This window comes from Sus scrofa, chromosome 14 (assembly GCF_054392235.1).
Source record: "Sus scrofa isolate SSC_HxYL_T2T_F1_AM1 chromosome 14, Sscrofa_HxYL_maternal_Yorkshire_Landrace_v2.0, whole genome shotgun sequence".
NCBI lineage: Eukaryota > Metazoa > Chordata > Mammalia > Artiodactyla > Suidae > Sus > Sus scrofa.
The window spans coordinates 5,928,982-5,946,493 of record NC_139396.1 but is presented as its reverse complement, the minus strand read 5'-3'; the positions used below and the strand labels follow the sequence as shown (position 1 = coordinate 5,946,493).

Below are 17,512 nucleotides of genomic sequence, written 5' to 3'. Positions count from 1 at the left end.
AAAAATCATAGGTATTGGCAAGATTCTTATGTTTTTTAAAGAGATTAATACATATAAAAGACTAGAACTGTTAAGGAATGAATGGCTTAGGAATAACAATTAATTTCCTAGTTGTGAAAACAGCCTCTCTGCCTAGATTCTGTAGGCATGAGTAGAATAAAATGTCAAGTTTTGGGGGGCGGTTTTTGGCTCTACCTGCTGCATAGAGAAAGAGGCCAGGGACTGAATCCCACCTAAGCTGGAACTGTGGAAATGCCACATCCTTAACCTGCTGCACCCCAGTGGGAACTCCACAAGATGTCATTCCTTACAAATTTTCTAAAATTTAATCTTTTCCCCATTTCAAAGTACTCTCCTCTATTGGTTGAAATTAGTAAGTTTTTTTATAAAATTGAATAGCAAGAGGACACTGGCTACACACACGTTCCAAGTGGCTTGTCTCCCTTCTAGAAACAACCAACCTGCCTGCTGCCATCCTACTTCCCCAACCAGAGCAAGTTCTCTATAACCACCTCCAAGCAGCTGTCCTCCCCAGGGCAGGCTCAGGTTTCTATAGGCCCCCAGGCTTCCCAGGGGAGATGACCCTGGGGTGCAGTGCTCTCACCTTCCTCTCCTTCAGTCCAACTTCATGTCCACAGTGAAGTATCACAATGGAAACCAGGGATTTGAGGGAGGCCCTTTCTCTTGGAAAACAGCCCCTGTCTAGAGGCTTACTGCCTTCTGAAGCCATTCCCACAGGCATGGGCCTGGACCACCACGGGCTGGTGGCCTCAACGTGGACAGTCAAGAGCAGGACCCAGCGAGGGACCTGCCCCAACAGATGCTCAGGACGCAAGTAAAGGAGCCCAAGTTTGAATCTCAACAGTAGAATGCGGGCCTCCAGTCATTCTGCAGTGGGGGAGGGGCTGAGGGCAGGTGAGCCTGGGTGGGGGTGGGGTGCCATTCCATGCTGGCCTCTACAGGGAGGCAAGAACCAGACGTTTCTTCCACCTTATGCAGGGGCCAGACAATTGTCAAGTGCCTCGTCAGGCAATGTATGTGTTGGTTTTCAGAGTCACAGCACCAAGGTTTGTCTTGATGTTCCCTTTCCCTTTGTTATTCATCAACTTGTTTGTTGTCCTTCAACCCCCTCAGCTTCCGTCCTGGCTCTTGGCTTCCTTCCCCAGAGGCCAGACTTTCTGAACAAAATTCACCTTTTATCATCTGATAACCACTTGGGTTTTCATGGCCACCTGGAACCCAATGTTTATGGTTTGGCTTCTCTCAGCAGACCCACCATTTGTGATTGGTGTGTGTCCGTCTTTGCTAAGGAAGCTGTCCTTGTGTGCCAACCAGCATCCAGCAGGACCCACCTTCCTCATGTTCCCTTGTGCTGGAAAGGCCCAGCCTATCCAAAAAGCCGCTGCACAGCCCACGTGTCCAAGACCAGAGATCAGTGTGATGTGTTTCCCGTATGATGACATTGCTGGTAAGTATTGTATGTTTTACCTTTTTAATGATTGAATGTAATATTCTCCACAAAACCTCCCTTCTCAGGGTTCACAATCCACTTGTGCAAAATAGAATATGCAGTGTTGAGTCCTCCTCCCCCCTCTTTCCCCTGTCCACTCAGTCCTCGTTCCCACTGGTAATCAGTGTTACCTGTTTCATTCACATCTTTTCAGAGATCTTTTGGGCAAGGAACATTGAATGCAACCCATTTGCCTTTTCAAAAATTATTTCTTTGTCTCTGAAAATTAAAATGTGCACAGGGATGTAAAATGTTGGAGGATAATGTGAGAAAGCGATTATATATATATAATATATGTGTATATATATGTGTGTATGTATGTGTGTGTGTGTGTGTGTGTGTCTGTATGACAGGGTCCTTTGCTGTACAGTTGAAATAGACAAAGCATTGTAAATCAACTGCAATGGAAAACTTAACAATTATAAGGTAAGAGTTCATCTTGAAAAAAAGTAAAAAGGAAAAATAGAAAATTAAATCTTGTCTCCATATATCTGAGTATATTATTTTTGTCACCTTCATACTGCCATTGTGGCTCCTCTGTTACTGGACTAACCTTTATTATGGGAGTTTCTACATTTTCTTGAAATTCAAGGAACTGAAAGAACAGAGTGTTCAAACCCAGGCAATATCAAAAGTAAATATCCAGCTCCATTTGAATTTTTCATTTCCCATACACAGTGCCTGCCTTTAGCCTTAACTCTGTCCTATGCAACATTTTGGACATATCTTTACTGAAAGTTCTTTCCCTATTTATCTGAAATTTACCTTTCCCTCAGCATCAGCATTTATCTGGCAAGACTAGCCAAAAAGGGTAACATATTAGGCGCTTAGTAGTGAGCAGTTCTAGAGAGGATGAGAACTTGGACTAGAACCTGAAATGTGCATTTTGGTCCAACCCAAAATAAAATGGCAAAGGGACCCCAAATCTGCAGGATGAAATGTCAATGGAAGAGGCAGGATATAGGATTGAGTGTTTGTGCTTCATGGGGTTAAGGACAGAAATAAGGGACAAGAAGACAAGTTAATGTACTAAATATCCCAGAGATCTGGGGTTTTTTTTTGGTCTTTTATTTATTTTCCTTTTTAGGGCCAGACCTGCAACATATGTGAGTTCCAGAATGGGAGTCAAATCGGACCTACGGCTACAGGCCTATGGACACCCACAGCAATGTGGGATGCAAGCTGTGTCTGTGACCTACAGCATAGCTCAAGGCAACACCAGATCCTTATTCCTCTGAGGGAGGCCAGGGGTCAAAAGTGCAACCTCATGTGTACTTGTCAGGTTCATTTCTGCTGAGCCGCAATGGGAACTCCTTATATTTCTAGGATTTAAAAAATCAACTACCCATGAAATGCATGTGCACCTTGAGAGAGTGCCGGTATTTTATCCACCATTGTCCACTCTCCTTTTGGACAAAGCCAATCCCATCTAAGACCTGGTCTGCAAGCCCTGCTTATAAGCTTGTGAATTTCCTGTCCGCATCCCATAGCCTTCCACTTTAGAATCTAGGCTCATCATTACCTATGGTCCCATCTGCATCCCTTAGAAAACAAAACAGAGACACAAATGAGAAACAGTTCTCTGACTCTTATTTTCATGTTGGGAATTAATGTCACCTCATCACTCTCCTAATGATATGAATGAGTATTCATGTTTTGTGTGGTGAGAAGAGAGGACAATTAGGAAACTCATCAAGGGAGATGAGGGGTGAAAACCTAATAGGACTGCAACCAAATCTCTTGGGAGGTGAAATTCATTCTCTGCTGTAGCACCACTACAATTCCTACTGATGTTAGGGTGTCGGGGAAGGCAAGAGAGGTTTATAAGGAGTGTCCCACATTGAGAAAAAGACTTGGGAAGATGCTTCAGAAGCTTCTTACCCCTTGCAAAGAAAAATGGACTCAAAAGAGAGTGAGAGGATTTCAAGCAATATCATGGTGAGCTTTCTATCAAGTACCTCTTGATGGGGGATTGAAAAAATAAACAATTTGGAAATATTTCTCTGTATTTGAGCTCTTGTAATGAAAATTTTAAATGTTTTTCAACCAATAACTTCATATGAGAGGATTGGTGAGGCAGGCATTGTACCCAGGCTCTCAAGAAGGGCAGGCTTCTTGTTGTCTCCTCCCCTTGTTCCACCATTCAACCGATTATTTACAAGATGCTCACTCATCGCTCTGATATAGTATTTGAATGCATCTTCTCAGGGACCCTGATAGAAAATCACATTGTGGAAAAGTGACATTCCCAATTCTGCAATCAATTTTTGTTTACTACCTCAAAACCCTACATCCTAGAGGCAGAGATAATCAAATTAGCTGAAATGTAATTAGGGAAAACCAGTCATGCATGTGGGTGTCTCAATGTCTTTTGGACCCTTATCTGATTATTCCTGCAGAGAGCTTCAGGGCAGGCACTGACAGCTGAGGAGAAACATCTCTGGAAATGGATCACAAGCATCAGAAGACAGGTAATTTCCCACTTGCTGATGGAAATTTAAAGGCACTGAGAGATTCCAGGTTTGTGTCTTGTGGACGTTTCAAGTCTGTGCCCTTGGGAGCTCTTGGTGTTGTTAGATGTAAGGGGTCATGAGAGGTATCCTGTTGATGAAGAAATGCTCCAACGTTGCAGCTAACCGGAGAACGGTCCTGATGGTTCACATTTCTTTGCAAAGTATGACAATGTCAGGTCAGTAAGTTGAATCTGCTCCTATTTATTTGTTGGTTGATTGCCAACGGAAATTCTGTGATGTAGTCAAAGAAGTAGGGAGGGAGAGTACAAATGTTCCCAAAGTACCTGCTGTGCTGTAATTGGCCAAGATTGTCAAGTTTACTTCACAAGGATAACCAAAACCTTACAAAGGAAACACCTATGAATCAACCTTTATTGAAAAACTTCCATGCATTAACTAACTACACTGAGAGCAAAACATTCGAGTAGAACAAATGCATTTGGAAAAGCTCTAGGCATGGAAACAGGAGAAAGTTCTCTCAGAGTGTTTTCCATGTCTACAATTCATTGCTAGAAATTCTTTTTAATGGAACCCTAAGGCTTGCTAGGTAAAAGGACCTAATATTTCTAGAAAAAACAGTAAGCAAAACTAAGGAACTGCAGCCCAAAGGGCATGAATGCCCTTGGCCCAAATTGAGGATACCGTGCTTAGGCTGGAGCTCTCCAAACTCTTTCATGGGGATCATATCTAAATGGACAGTTTTCAAGTTTGCAATTTGAATGTGGGAGATCATCTCACAAGAGAGAGGTTAAAGAGGAGAAGGTCAGAAAGATCGCAATGAGAAGACATATCAAAAAAAAAACCTCCCCAGAGGATGCCAATTCTCCATTATATTCCTCTCATGCAAGAATTCCTGGGCTAGGTATTCACACATCCCACGCCAGCAACCATGCACATGTCCGCTAGTGGCTAGGGCTGTCAGGTGCAGGGACTACACTCCACCAACTGTTCCCAGTATCTGTTGAGGTGGGTCTGCTTGGGAATCCAGTAGCGCATGCATGAGGGCAGAGGGTGGTTTCCCAATGGGTGGCCCGCCTGGGGGTGGGCCAGACATGGCAGCCTTTCCACTTAATTCTGTGAAGGCCCTGGTAAGGCATATGGGGACTCTTCACGTGTTGGGTGTGAGCACTCCTTCTCGTGCTGTAGGATATCTGGGCCCTCCTCTGTGTGGGTTCATGCCAGCATGGAGCTGAGGTCCAGAGCAGTGTTTCCTCTGAAGTTTACTAGCAGCACTGTGGGTCAGGCTGCATGAAGACTTGAGTGATTGCAGGGCCTCCAGAGGCAGGTGCATAAAGTTTGTGGACCATTAAAATGTGTGCCATTCCAGTGTGTGGTTCTAAAGAGTAGGAAATCTAGAAGGAATGAACTTTCAATTTGAAAACCCTTATTCACTTCCCAGGAAGTAGCGCAGGTCACTGGAAAATCAGTGAAGAGCCAAGGTACATGATCATAGTTTCACTTGTGTCTTCCTTTTGAACATAAAAATATCAGTCAACACTCATATTCAAACGGCATGCTTGGGTCCATGGTGGGGACAACTTTCCTGAATGTAGTGCTCACCACCTCTTTGTAGTCTGATGTAAATCATGAATGATGTGCAAGCCTAGGTGGGGTTTGTACATATTTAATAGGTTGTTGGGAATCTGGATATCAGTTGGTTAGGTCTATGGATATGTGTGTATAAGGGGAGATCATGTTTGTGTTTTGGTGAGCGTTTTTAAGGGTGAGTGTTATATTTGAAGGGTTTTGAGATGTAACAGAGGCATACTCAAGGAATTGGTGTTTAGGTGTTTGTAACTTGGTGTTCAGGGGAATATTTGGCACATGGTGTTTTCACCCATGAGTTTTGGGATTGTGTGTCTAATGGTGAACTTGGTTGGATTATCTGCCTATGCATAAGGGCCATGTTCATTCAGTCGAGGGCCTATTAGTATGGATGTACAATCCGTTTATGTCGTATATATGAGGAATACAGTGAAACTCCTTGGCTGGGACTTCAACCAACACAAACTTGAGGGTGGGACTTGAATCAACCTACAAGGTAGCTTGGTACTTGAACCCAGGATCCCAGTTTAGGAGTGGATTTGAACACACTGAATTTTTTCTTGTTGTTTTGGTTTTATCTGCCACAGGTGGAGGATCCCAGGCCTAGGATGGAATGCCACAGCAGCGATCTGGATGTCTGCAGTGATGAAGTTAGATCCTTAACCTTCTGCACCACAAAAGAATGACTGGAAATCCTCAAAACCATTCTCTTTTTTTTTCCCACTGTAGAGCATGGGGATCAAGTTACTCTTACATGTATAAATTTTTACCTCACCCTTTCTTCTGTTGCAACATGTCTGTCTAGATATAGTTGTCAATGCTACTCAGCAGGATCTCCTTGTAAATCTATTCTAAGTTGTGTCTGATAAGCCCATGCTCCCGATCCCTCCCACTCCCTCCCCCTCCCATCAGGCAGCCTCAAGTCTATCCACGAAGTCCATGATTTTCTCTTCTGAGGAGATGTTCATTTGTGCTGGATATTAGATTCCAGTTATAAGTGATATCATATGGTATTTGTCTTTGTCTTTCTGGCTCATTGCACTCAGGATGAGATTCTCTAGTTCCATCCATGTTGCTGCACATGGCATTATGTCATCCTTTTTTATGGCTGAGTAGTATTCCATTGTGTATATATACCACCTCTTCCGAATCCAATCCTCTGTCGATGGACATTTGGGTTGTTTCCATGTCCTGGCTATTGTGAATAGTGCTGCAATGAGCGTGCGGGTGCATGTGTCTCTTTTAAGTAGAGTTTTGTCCGGATAGATGCCCAAGAGTGGGATTGTGGGGTCATATGGAAGTTCTATGTATAGATTTCTAAGGTATCTCCAAACTGTTCTCCATAGTGGTTGTACCAGTTTACATGCCCACCAACAGGGCAGGAGGGTTCCCTTTTCTCCACAGCCCCTCCAGCACTTGTTATTTGTGGATTTATTAATGAGGGCCATTCTGACTGGTGTGAGGTGGTATCTCATGGTAGTTTTGATTTGCATTTCTCTTCTAATCAGCGATGTTGAGCATTTTTTCAAGTGTTTGTTGGCCATCTGTATATCTTCTTTGGAGAAATGTCTATTCAGGTCTTTTGCCCATTTTTCCATTGATTGAATGCCTTTTTTTGCTGTTGGGTTGTATATGTTGTTTATATACTCTAGAGATTAAGCCCTTGTCAGTTGCATCATTTGAAACTATTTTCTCCCATTCTGTAAGTTGTCTTTTTGTTTTCTTTTGGGTTTCCTTTGCTGTGCAAAAGCTTTTCAGTTTGATTAGGTCCCATGGGCTTATTTTTGCTCTAATTTCTATTGCTTTGGGAGACTGACCTGAGAAAATATTCATGATGTGGATGTCAGAGAGTGTTTTGCCTGTGTTTTCTTCTAGGAGATTGATGGTGTCCTGTCTCATATTTAAGTCTTTTAGCCATTTGGAGTTTATTTTTGTGCATGGTGTGAGGGTGTGTTCTAGTTTCATTGCTTTGCATGCAGCTGTCCAGGTTTCCCAGCAATGCTTGCTGAATAGACTTTCTTGTTCCCATTTTATGTTCTTGCCTCCCTTGTCAAAGATTAATTGACCATAGGTGTCAGGGTTTAGTTCCGGGTTCTCTATTCTGCTCCATTGTTCTGTCTGATTTGATAGCAGTACCACGCTGTTTTGATTACTGTAATGTTTCTTGAAGTCTGGGAGAGTTACGCCCCCTGCTTGGTTTTTGCTTCTCAGGATTGCTTTGGCGATTCTGGGTCTTTTGTGGTTCCATATAAATTTTGGGATTGGTAGTTCCCGTCGTGGCGCAGTGGTTAACGAATCCGACTAGGAACCATGAGGTTGCAGGTTCGATCCCTGCCCTTGCTCAGTGGGTTAACTATCTGGCATTGCCGTGAGCTGTGGTGTAGGTTGCAGACACGGCTTGGATCCCGCATTGCTGTGGCTCTGGCGTAGGCCAGCGGCTGCAGCTCCGATTCGACCCCTAGCCTGGGAACCTCCACATGCCGCAGAATCGGCCCAAAGAAATAGCAAAAAAAAAAAGACAAAAATAAATAAATAAATTAATTAATTAAAAAAATAAATTTTGGGATTGTTTGTTCTAGTTCTGTGAAAACTGTCCTGGGTAATTTGATAGGGATTGCATTGAATCTGTAGATTTCTTTGGGTAGAATGGCCATTTTTAAAATATTGATGTTTCCAATCCAGGAACATGGAATATCTTTCCATTTCTTTACATCTTCTTTGATTTCTTTGATTAAAGTTTTAGAGTTCTCGGCACATAAGTCCTTTACCTCCTTGGTCAGGTGTATTCCGAGGTATTTGATTTTGTGAGGTGCAATTTTAAAAGGTATCGTATTTTTGGATTCTTTTTCTAATGTTTCATTGCTGGTATACAGAAATGCAACTGACTTCTGAATGTTAATCTTATATCCTGCTACTTTGATGAATTTATTAATCAGTTCAAGGAGGTTTTGGGTTGAGTCCTTAGGGTTTTCTAGGTATAGTATCATGTCATCTGCATACAGTGACAGTTTCATCTCTTCTCTTTCTATTGAGATGCCTTTTATTTCTTTTGTTTGTCTAATTGCTGTGGCCAGGACATCCAAAACGATGTTGAAGAGCAGTGGTGAGAGTGGGCATCCCTGTCTTGTTCCAGATTTGCATAAGAAGGCTTTTAGTTTTTCCCCATTGAGTATTATATTTGCTGTGGGTTTGTCATAAATGGCTTTGATTATGTTCAAGAATGTTCCCTGTATACCCACGTTGGTGAGAGTCTTGAACATGGATGGATGTTGGACTTTGTCAAATGCTTTTTCTGCGTCTATTAAGATGATCATATGATTTTTGCCTTTTTTTTGTTAATGTGGTGTATGATGTTGATTGATTTGCATATGTTGAACCATCCTTGTGAACCTGGGATGAACCGTACCTGGTCAAGCTGTATGATTTTTTTGATATGCTGTTGGATTCGGTTGGCTAAGATTTTGTTGAGAATTTTTGCATCTATATTCATCAATGCTATTGGGCGATAGTTTTCTTTTTTGTTGTTATCTCTGTCTGGTTTTGGAATGAGGGTGATGGTGGCCTCATAGAATGTCTTTGGGAGTATTCCTTCTTCTTCAACCTTTTGAAAGAGTTTAAGGAGGATGGGCACCAGTTCCTCTTTGTATGTTTGATAGAATTCGCCTGTGAAGCCATCTGGTCCTGGACTTTTATTTGTAGGGAGTGATTTTATGACCTCTTCAATTTCATTTCTAGTGATCGGTCTGTTCAGTTGGTCTGTTTCTGCTTGATTCAGTTTTGGCAGGCTGTAAGATTCTAGAAAATTGTCCATTTCTTCCAGATTGTCAAATTTGTTGACATATAGTTGTTCATAGTATTCTCTTATGGTTTTTTGTATTTCTGCTGTATCCGTTGTGATTTCTCCTTTTTCATTTATACTTTTGGTTATTTGGGTTCTTTCTCTCCTCTTTTTAGTGAATCTGGCCAGGGGTGTGTCAATTTTGTTTACCTTTTCAAAGAACCAGCTCTTGGTTTTATTATTGTTTTCTATTGTTTTTTGAATCTCTATTTTATTGATTTCCTCTTTGATCTTTATAATTTCCTTCCTTCTGCTGACTAGGTCTTTCTTGTTCTTCTATTTCTAATTTGTTTAGGTGGAGGGTTAAGTTGTCAATTTGGAATCTTTCTTCTTTTTTGAGAAAGGCCTGTATTGCTATAAATTTCCCTCTGAGCACTGCTTTCACAGCATCCCATAGATTTTGAGAGGTTGTGTCTTCATTATCATTTGTTTCAAGGTATTTTTTACTTTCCTTCTTGATTTCCTCATTGACCCATTGGTTTTTTAGTAGCATGTTGTTTAATCTCCATGTAGTAGGCTTTTTCTCATTCCTTTTTCCATGGTTGATTTCTAATTTCATGGTGTTGTGGTCAGAGAAGATACTTGAGATAATTTCTATGCTCCTAAATTTGTTGAGGTCATCTTTGGGTCCCAATATGTGGTTGATTCTTGAGAATGTTCCATGAGCATTTGAGAAGAATGTGTATTCTGATTTTTTTGGATGTAGTGTCCTGAAGATATCAATTAAGTTTTTAATTCTTTACTTTTGGATCTCTGTTGCTTTATTGGTTTTCTGTCTAGAGGATCTGTCCATTGATGTGAGGGGGGTATACAAGTCTCCTACTATGATTGTATTCCCATCAATTTCTCCCTTTATGTCTGTTAATATTTGTTGTATGTATCTGGGTGCTCCTGTATTTGGGGCATATATGTTGATGATAGTAACATCCTCTCCTTGGATGGATCCCTTAATCATTAAATAGTGTCCTTCTTTGTCTTTATGTCTTTTGTTTTAAAGTCTATTTTGTCTGATATGAGTGTTGCAACTCCTGCTTTTCTGTCATGTCTATTGGCGTGAAATATTTTTCCCCACCCTTTCACTTTCAATCTCTATGTATCCTTTGTCCTAAGGTGAGTTTCTTGTAGGCAGCATATTGAAGGTTTTTGCCTTTTTATCCACTCAGCCACTCTGTGTCTTTTGATTGGAGCATTCAGTCCATTGACATTTAAGGTGATAATTAATAGATGATTATTTATTTCCATTTTGAACCTCGTGTTCCAGTTGATTCTATGGTTCTCCATTCTTCCTTTCTTTTATTTATTTATTTATTTTGGATGGTCTATGGTTATTATCTGCTAAATTGTTTTTTTTTAATTTTTTGTGAATTCAATATTTGGGTTTGGCTTGTGGTTGCTCTGTTTTTTTAAGTATGCTAACCCCTTCCTATAATTGTGTGTTTTATCCTGATGGTCCTGTAGGTCAAACACTTCATTACTATATTAAAATTAAGAAGAGAAACATAAAAACAAACAAACAAAATGGGTCTACTTATTTCATAACATCCCTTGCACACATTTTATGATTTTGATGACTCTTTTTTTCTTTTTAATTTTATTTTGTTTGAAACATATTTGTGATTAAAACTGTATGCTGGCTTATTTGAGTGACTGCTCTCTGATTGTGGTTTCCTCAATCCTAGTTCTTCTTCTTCTTTTTCTTTTTTTTCTTTTCTTCCCTTCCTTTCCTTCCTTCCTTTCTTTTTGGTTTAGAGAAGCCCTTTCAGTATTTCTTTTAGCCTGGGTTTTGTATTGCTCTATTCTTTTAGCTTTTTTTTGTTGGGAAAAATTTTTATTTCTCCTTCTATTTTAAATGATATTCTTGCTGGATAGAGTATTCTAAGTTGCATATTTTTTTCCTTTTATCACTTTAAATATCTCTTGCCATTCCCTCCTGGCCTGTAGTGCTTCTGCAGAGAAAGCAGCTGATAATCTTATGGGGGTTCCCTTGTAGGTAACATTCTGCTTTTCTCTTGCTGCCTTTAGGATCCTCTCTTTATCACTAGTTTTGCCATTTTTATTATTATGTGTCTTGATGTGGGTCTATTTGGGTTCACCTTGGTTGGGGCCCTCTGTGCTTCCTGTATCTTGAACTCAGTATCCTTTAGATTTGGGAAGTTTCCAGTGATAATTTCTTCAAATACATTTTCCATCCCCTTATCTTTTTCTATTCCTTCTGGAACTCCTATTATGCGTAGATTGGCCCACTTTATATTATCCCATAGGTCTCTTACATTGCTTTCCTGTTTTTTTTTTTTTTATTTGGTTTTCTGTCCACTGACATGATTGGGTGATTTCCATTATTCTGTCTTCCACATCACTGATGCATTCTTCTGCATTATTCATTCTGGTTTTTACTGCCCTTAGTTCAGTTTGTATCTCTGCAACTGAATGTTCTAGTTTTTCTTTTTTTTTTTTTTTTTTTTTTTTTTGTCTTTTGTTGTTGTTGTTGTTGCTATTTCTTGGGCCGCTCCCGCGGCATATGGAGGTCCCCAGGCTAGGGGTTGAATTGGAGCTGTAGCCACCGGCCTACGCCAGAGGCACAGCAATGAGGGATCCGAGCCGCATCTGCAACCTACACCACAGCTCACGGCAACGCCGGATCGTTAACCCACTGAGCAAGGGCAGGGACTGAACCCGCAACCTCATGGTTCCTAGTCGGATTCACTAACCACTGCGCCACGATGGGAACTCCTGAATGTTCTAGTTTTTCTTGGCTCCTCCTTATATTTCCTAGTTCCTTTCTGAGGGTGTCTGCATTACTGTTCATATCTTCTCTTAATTCCTTCAGTATTTTCACTATTTCTCTTTTGAACTGCAGGTCTGTCAGGCTGCAGAGATCTGTTTCATTGTTGACTGTTTTAGGTGAGTTCTCCTGTTGGTTTGACTGGGGGTGGTTTCTCAGCTTCTTCATCTTGCTTGTTGTTTTCTTTTTCCTAGTGGAGTTGTACTCTTCATACCTGGGCAGTGTTTGCCTTGTCACTGCCATGGAATGTTTCCTGAGGGCTTGTGTTGTTGGTCAGTCTTTTTTTGAGGCAGTGTGGCTTTTCTGGAGTGTTGATGGGCTAACAGGGTCTCTTTGAAGCAAAGGAAGACTTCCTGAGGGCAGACAGGACTGGGAGGTCCACACCACGATGGTAGCAGATTTCACTCAGTCAGGCAGAGCTTGCTCTAGTGTTTTTAGGCTGTGGGGTTCTTGCAGGGGGTTGGCGGTGTTGGGCAGCTTTTCCTCAGGAGTGCAGCACCCCCTGAGGGCTGGAGCAGCTCTCTGAGTCACTGAGAAACCAAGAGGCTCTTCCCCAGGTCAGCCCAACTTGGAAGGACACTCCGAGAATTAGGAACATCTTTTCATGGCCTGGCCAGGCTTGTTGTAGTTTTTCTGGGCGGAAGGGGGTCCTGCAGAGAACTGGCAGTCCTGTGCAGCTGTTCCACGAGATTTCAGCTCCCCCTAAGAGCTGGGGTGACTAGCTGGGCCACTCCAAACCAAAGAGGCTCTTCCCTAGGGCAGCCTGACTTGGAAGGACTGTCCAAGAATTAGGCAGATCTTTTCCTGGCCTGGCCAGTCCTGTAGCCTTCCTGGGCTGCAGGCCTTTTCTCAGGGGCTGGTGGTGTTTGGTGCTGCTCTGTGGGGGTGTAGCCCCTCCAAAGATCAAGCAGACCATTTCTGGGATAGCTCCTGCAGTGGTAGGCTTCAGGCAATTATTGAAGCCAGCCCTCCCAGATGGCAGGCAGCCCCATGTCTGGCGAGTGCATAGGGGGTGGCAGGGGTTGGGGGAGGGGATGCACTGGGAAGCACAGCTTTCTGCTAGCTAGTGGGCCGGTATGCTTGCTGTGGCATGGGGGGTATTCTATGGGGACCCATCCCTTCTTCTCTCCCCTCCCCAACATGGGTGCACACCTGGCTCTTCTCCCAGGTTCCCTCTGATATGGCTTTCCACTTCCCCACCCTTTGAGTATTGCTCCCTCCCCCTGTGACGCTTTGCTTTCTAGTCTCCAAGGCAGTCTCTGTCCAGTTAAACTTGACAGACTGGTTCCTAAACCTCCCAAGCAGTCTCCGCTCCACCCTCCCTACCCCAGCCCTTTCGCAAGGACTAACTTCCAGAGCCAAGGTCTCAGTGTCCAGCCCCCACCCAGGCATCTCAATTTTTCGTGACTGTGCCCATAGTTCAGATGATCCATTCAGTTCTCCATCTGCTTTTGAACTCCGACTTACTGCTGCACTCTTCTCTGCATCTGGAGATTCCTCTAGTTTGGTTGATCTTTCCCGAGAGTAGCTGACTTTCCAAGGTGCAGGATCAATTTCTCCCCCGCAGTTCCCTTTAAGGAGCACCCATCCAGCTCAGATTCACCTCCTCTCACTCTCCTCTTTTCTCTTGTTTTACCTAGTAATGTCACGAACTTCTTGCCGTTATTGGAGTTTAGGTTCTTTGCCAGCGATTGGTTGCTGTTCTCTGCGAGTCATTTATCCTGTAGATGTGTTTTTTGTTGTTGTGTTTGTGAGAGAGGGCGAGCATGTCCCTCTACTCTTCTGCCATCTTGTCTCCTCCTTACAGTACCTTTAAATGCCATCATTTGTGGCTTACTCCCTGTGTCACCTGGGACGGGTGACCTGACTCTGTCCCTCACTTTCTGCACCCTGAAAGTGGTGATATTTAGCCATTTCTGCCTGGGATTATGGGAGGTTCACAGATGGCCCTCTGCAGGTAGGCTCCTGCATGCCCCCTGCTGGCCAAGCTTCTGGTTTCATCAGCTCTGAGAGGAAGGAAGTCAGGGTTGCCAGCCTTGCTGCAATGGTCAGAAGGACCACCAGGCTCCAAACTTTTCTTCTCTTGTGCCCCTCAACAGATGTGTGTTACCTGCACCTCTCTGGAAAGGCAGAGGCCCACTTTGCACTTATCTCTCTTATTGACCCTCCTGAGTGAGATTTGCTTCTGCCCAGAATGCAACTCCCAGCTCCCTCAGGCATCCCCAGCCTGGATCTCCCGCTCCACTAAGATAACTGGCCCATCCCCCATCCTCACCCCTCACCACCCTCATCAGGTCACGCAGGAGACTTACCTGAGTGGGCAGAACTCACAGAGGTCAGGCTTGGGCCTGGCTCCAGAGGGTGCCTCTGGCCTCCTTTGAGATCAGAGACAGTTTGGCACACACAAATGGGATTATAAGGAGTATCAGGGGATGTTTACTGCCTAATTTCTTTTCTGTGTGTGTGTGTGTGTGTGTGTGTGATGTTTGTCTCTGTGATTGCTTTTTAGGCACCCCACAGCATATGGAAGTTCCCAGGCTAGAGGTCAAAATGGAGCTGCAACTGCAATCTATACCACAGCTCACAGCAACGCTGGGTCCTTAAGCTCTGAGTGAGGCCAGGGATCGAACCCATATCCTCATGGATACTAGTTGGGTTTGTTACCACTCAGCCACAGGGGAGCTCCCTTTTCTGAATATTTTAAGAAACACTAAAGCTGAGAAACAATGATGACATTATACATAGCTCTCCCAGTAGAAAATGAAGGTGAAATAGAACTAACTGGTTTCTAACTGCAGAACCACCTACAGTCCTTACTTGTCAGAAACTCATGCATGGCATTCCTTGGATACCTGGCCCACCTTGACTTTGAGAATAATCTGGAGGATGCTGCTCCATAAAACATTAAGTTTGAGACATGCCTGAATGCAATGCCTGGTTGTAATCCACACAACTTTTGCACATTGACAGCACAGAGAATTATGGAAAAGCAAACTCCAAACCCCATGTCTGAGGTGAAGGTTCCACCCAGTGTCTGACACAGCCCTGCCTTCTACTGCTCTGAGCTCCTACAGCCAGGACATGGTCTCAAGGTCACCATTCTGGCACTCTCTGGCACTGGGGAATTTCAGTGTCTGGTACCTGTGCCCTTCTGGTGTCTACTTGCCACCATCTCAGGGAGAGAATGAGCATGATGGCCTCCACATAAGCCACATACAGGGAGCTGGGCTGGTCCCAAACCTCTTTATTGTAACCTTAAGCAAATCCATATTATTCAGACCAACATCTTGATTTTTAGTTTGGCAACTCTGAGCTGAAAGCTCAGGGATTTACAAAAGACAAAAGGTGGGGGCAGTTACCCTCATGGTGCAGCAGAAATGAATCTGACTAGGAACCATGAGGTTGCAGGTATGATCCCTGGCCTTGCTCAGTGGGTTAAGGATCCGACATTGCCTTGAGCAGCGGTGTAGGGCTCAAACAAGACAAAAGACAAAAGAAAGAAAGAAAGCTCAGGGATTTGGCCTCTGGCATATTAAGGCCTCTCCCTTCAAGCTTCAGAGTCATTTTAATTGTTTCCCTCTTTTAATTGTTTCCCTTGAGCCAATGCTTATTCCTCCAGAGGGCGCTCACAAGCCCTGAGCAGAGGTCATGTTTCCAACCCAGATTCCACTACCTTCTCTGCCCCAGACTAATTGGGAGGAAAGAAAGCCATCTAGAAGATTCAAAACCACCCAGCTGGTGGGTCAGGCCCTCAGAGCCCCAAATCTTTGGGTGAAGATGACTGGTTTATCCAGACAGCAGTGGCAAAGCTTCACTCACCCCTCCAGGATTTCTCTTGTCCCATTCATTTCCTGGGAAAATTCCACAAACTCACTTACTGATCAAGGTCAACAGGGAGGAGTGGGATCTGTGCACACCTCACAAGTCCTGCTTTAGAGGTACTCTTTGGCCCAAGTGTGAATTTTTATAGGACTCTTACCTTCTGAGAAGCCCAGAGTTTCATCTCTAGTAAACCTACATAATAAGAATGTAGACTTATTAATGACTGGCCCAATGTCTCTTAAGCACAGTCAACTCAGCCTGAAAGAATGGTGTTTCCCAGGGATCTGGTGAAACTTCACAGCCTTCATGCAAAGGGAAAGGAAACTGTCTTCCTTTCACACATCCTTCCTCAGCCTGGAAGACAGGAAGGTCTGGCATTTGGGGAGAATGTATTGGGGAGAATGCCTTGGGCATGTGGCTCTGCCTCTTCCTCTCAAACTGTGGGCTCAGGCAGCCTGAAAGCTGGGTGCAGTCTCCTATTGACCCTGCTCTTCTCCTAAGAGCACACCAGACCCTGCTTCCTGGAGTTTGCCATAGAAGTGTGGGTGAGTAATTCTGGGAATGATTTTGTGCCATGTGGATCCAAATACTCTCTTAGGCAGCTGATCCAAAGACCTGGCCTTAATGGAGTGAGTACTGGGAAGTAAATTATATATGGAGTTTCCCAGACTAGGGGTCAGATTGGGGCTGCAGCTGCCAGCCTAAACCACAGCCATAGCAACTGGGAGTAAATTCTATACTCCAACCAACCCCAAAAAATTGGGGTGTTACTTTGCTATCACTCTGACTTTTGCATCCTGCATCACCATAGGACTTCACATGTGGTCCTGTGCACAGGCACTCATAGCAGGAGAAGCTGGAAGGCTAACAGTGCTTTTGGACCTGACCCAGCTGCACATGATGGAGACATGCTGTCTGGTGTCTGGGAGAGCACAGGAATGTATTGTGTCCATGAGCATTTGGTCAGGGAGCCAGGATTGGATCCCACACAAGGATCAGCAAGTCCTAGTAGGTGCAAAGAGCATGGAGACAAGGACTCTGGGTCACGCTGTAGACTCATCCAGCTGAACACCTAGGCAGCATCAGCAAGGAGCAGGGACCCCATCTCTGGTATGAGATTCAGAGAGAACAAGAGCTGGGCAGCAAATGGGACAAAATCCAGAACAAAACACAGAGTAGGAAAGTGGATACAACAATGTGGTTTTGTTTGCTGTAAGAAGCAATTAGAGGACGGTAAAGAGAGGATTTCGAACTTCATTACTTGTGCTGCTATTAACTAACATCTCCTGAATGCAAGTCTGCTCATTTCAATCTTACATTTTTCCACCAATGTCTGTATATAAATATTTGACAAGTATTCTTCAGTTGTTATACACATCAAGAGGAGGAGTTCCTGTATGGCACCCCAGATGTTCCCAATGTGGCACCGTGGAAATGAATCAGACTAGTAACCATGAGGTTGTGGGTTTGATTCCTGAGCTTGATCAGTGGGTTAAGGATCC

The 17,512-nt window shown here is 43.5% G+C and overlaps 1 protein-coding gene across 3 annotated transcripts in view; it reads left to right on the top strand.

Moving 5' to 3' along the window:
* The window catches only part of LOC146396262 (interleukin-36 gamma-like), a 60,130-nt gene that overhangs the window by 24,198 nt on the left and 18,420 nt on the right, over positions 1 to 17,512 (top strand). Inside the window, exons 2-4 of one of the 3 annotated variants that reach the window (XR_014826591.1) lie at positions 1,271 to 1,468; positions 3,910 to 3,981; positions 6,156 to 8,126. The gene's annotated coding sequence lies outside the window, so the exon portion shown is untranslated. Of the gene's footprint in view, positions 1 to 1,267; positions 1,469 to 3,909; positions 3,982 to 6,155; positions 8,127 to 17,512 lie in introns of those variants that run through there. The other 2 variants (XR_014826590.1, XM_084994831.1) reach the window with 2 other exon arrangements.